The sequence below is a fragment of the Haliaeetus leucocephalus genome, unplaced genomic scaffold (genome assembly GCF_000737465.1).
Source record: "Haliaeetus leucocephalus isolate CR32 unplaced genomic scaffold, Haliaeetus_leucocephalus-4.0 Scaffold439, whole genome shotgun sequence".
In the NCBI taxonomy this organism is placed as follows: Eukaryota; Metazoa; Chordata; class Aves; order Accipitriformes; family Accipitridae; genus Haliaeetus; species Haliaeetus leucocephalus.
In genome coordinates, this window is record NW_010972875.1 from 7,805,379 (window position 1) to 7,808,051 (window position 2,673).

The window sequence follows — 2,673 nt, forward strand, 5'->3', positions numbered from 1 at the left end:
CCCCGGGGGGTCCCCGTGGCCCCTGCACCCTACCGTCTCCGTCCCCGTCCCCGCTGGGGCCGTCGGGCTCCCCGCCCGCAGCGCCGGCCTGGCCTGGCAAGCAGCTTTGCCGGTCCCCCCCAGTCTGCAATTTTGATTTTTCGCTGGGTCTTGTGAGATCCCACGTGGAAGCCGTTAACGACCGCTCGATAATGATCATGACAAAGGCATTATTCAAATAAGGCAGGTAATTGCAACCAGAAGGCGCCTCCTCCCCTTTCCTTTTGCTCCTTTCTGTTTGCAAGAGCAGCTCTCGCATCACGTCCCACCCTGACGGTACTTAGCCAGGAATCACCTCAACCTCCCCGCACGTTCAACCAGATACGTTCACGCCGGTAAATCACGGCCCGAGCCCGGCCGGATCGCCTCGGAGCTCACAGGCGGTTGCTGCCGTCGGCCTGAACCGCACATCTTCGTGGGGCTTAAGCCTGCGGGAGCCCGCAGCTCCGACCCCAGTGATGATAGGACTTTTCCCTCCACAAATTAAGGGGTTCGGGCTGCTGGGTGCGCTCGCCGCCCTCCCCCCCAGGTAGAGAGTTCCAGGGTGTGGTGGTTTGGTTTTTTTGGGGTGTTTTTGGGGTGGTTTTTTTTTGTTTTTTTTTTTTTTTGCCATGCTTTTGACTCACTGGGAGCCTGTTGTTTATTCACAAGCATTACGGTATCCTGTTAGCATTCCGACCAGGGGCTCCTGACTCCGATGATTTCCTGGAGGAACATGTGGAAGCAATAGCGGGGTTGTGCACTCACCCGAGCCGAGGATGCCCTAGTGGAGGGGCGTGCAAAGGGCCGGGAGCGCCGCCGGGGACCCTGCGAGCCCAGCCCGGGGCACCTCAGCCTGAGTACGCTTGTCACGGGAGCCGGGTCTCCTTTCTGCCCCCCTTCCCTTCGGGGCATCTTCGCTTCAGAGGTTGAATTCCCCTTCGCTTAGGAGAGAGAAAAAAAGACCGGATCCTGGCGCTTGACTTCGAGAACAAACTTTTCTTTTGTTAAATACTAAAAGGAAAAAAGAGGTGCGGGGGGCGGGAGGGCCAGACCGGGGAGGGGAGGAAGCGGGAGAAGCCCCGGGGCGCAGCTCTCGGGCCAGTGCCCTCTCCAGGAGGCGGGCAGGCGGGTAGGCAGGCAGGCGGGCGGGCAGGGGCCTCCCGCGCCGCTCCTTTCCTGGGGCTGCACTGCCCCCTCTCCCGCGGCCGCCGCATCGCCCCGCCGGCCCCGCTCGCCTCTTCCCGCACGCAGCCTGCAGCAGAAGGGCTGCGAGGGCAGCTCCCCGGCAGCTCCCCCGGCCGCCCCTTATCGCCAGCAGATAGCGACGGCCAACAAAGCAGAGATACCCGGTGCTGGCTCCCCGGCGGGGATCAAAGCTCCGTCTGCAGCGTGTTCAAACAGGACGGGCTCGGACGTGCGCTGCCCTCGCCTCCGCAGGCACCTCCGGCCCTCGCCGTGCCCCCCGGCTCGGCTGTTACTGGGGTTTGTTCGCGCTGGGCGAAGCAAAGGCGGAGAGGAAGAGAAGAGCTTTCTCGGTCCCGTCGGAGCAGCGGGGTTCGGGGGGGCCGGCTCCTGGCGACGGTTACCTTTCGTTGTGTCTTTCATTCATAAAAGTTAGCGATGCCTCTCTCCCCTCTCGCTCAGCGCCGCCTGCTCCTGGCTGGCTCACGGCCGTCCGTCCCGCTCTCTAGCCCAAGCCCGAGTTCAGCGGTGTACAAAGGACGCGAGGAAGCCGCAAATTCGTTTCCAGCTCAAACTCCCCAGCCATAAACTCACACTGTGACCGTGGACGCCGAGCCCGGCGCCCGACCCACCGTCCTGGAGGGTCTGTGAAGGGAAGGCTCATTCATGAAATTGGGAGCACTCGGAGTTTTGATGAAAGTTTTTTAGGTCGGGTGTTTTTTTGTTGTTTGGTGGGGTTTTTTAGTTTTTTTTTTTTATTTTCTCCCCCTGCAGTGCAAAACTCTCCGCTTCCCCCTTTCCTCCCCCTCGCCCCTGCCATATGGCTAACCTCCCCCCTCCCCTGCAAGGCTGGTGAAATCTGGAGGCAGAGACTGGCCCCCCTGCCTGCGTAAGAGCCTCCCGCCGGCGCACCCGCCTCCGGCCGCGGGGCTGGGGGCGCCGGGCGAGCCAGGGCGGCTCTTATTCTGAAGGGGCCGGAGGGGGGCTTCATTTCCTGACAGCTATTTACTTAAAGCAAATGATTAGTTTTGGAAGGATGGACTATAACATTGAATCAATTACGGGACGCGGTTTGTGAGACCATTACAGTCGGATCGGGAGGGAGGGCGAGCGGGAGGGAAAGAGCGCGGCTGAGCGGGGAAAGTCACAAAAGACGTGGACATATTTTGGATACTTTACAATCTGCAGGAGTGGGGCTGCGGATTATAAAGGAGAAGGTAAGAGGTGAGGGGCAGTTTCCCCACCTTTTCCTTTTTTTCACCTTTTCTCCCGCTTCTTTTTTTGTTTTAATTTTTTTTTCTTCTCTTCTCTTTTCCCCCTTCATTTATTCGTTGTTGGTTTGGGGCTTTTTTTCCACCTTTTTTCTTTTTTTCCCCCCTTTTTCCCCCCGATGCTCTGAGCCGGGCGGGGGGCTCCTTCCCGCCGGGCGCAGGCGGCGGGGGGCGGCGGGAGCTGGCGGCCCCCGCGGAG

The 2,673-nt window shown here is 60.2% G+C and overlaps 1 protein-coding gene across 1 annotated transcript in view; it reads left to right on the forward strand.

Moving 5' to 3' along the window:
- The first annotated feature begins 2,285 nt into the window (after positions 1–2,285).
- PDGFRA (platelet-derived growth factor receptor, alpha polypeptide) overlaps positions 2,286–2,673 on the forward strand; it is a 32,113-nt gene continuing 31,725 nt past the window's right edge. The window contains exon 1 of the mRNA XM_010574516.1: positions 2,286–2,420. The gene's annotated coding sequence lies outside the window, so the exon portion shown is untranslated. The remainder of the gene's footprint in view (positions 2,421–2,673) is intronic.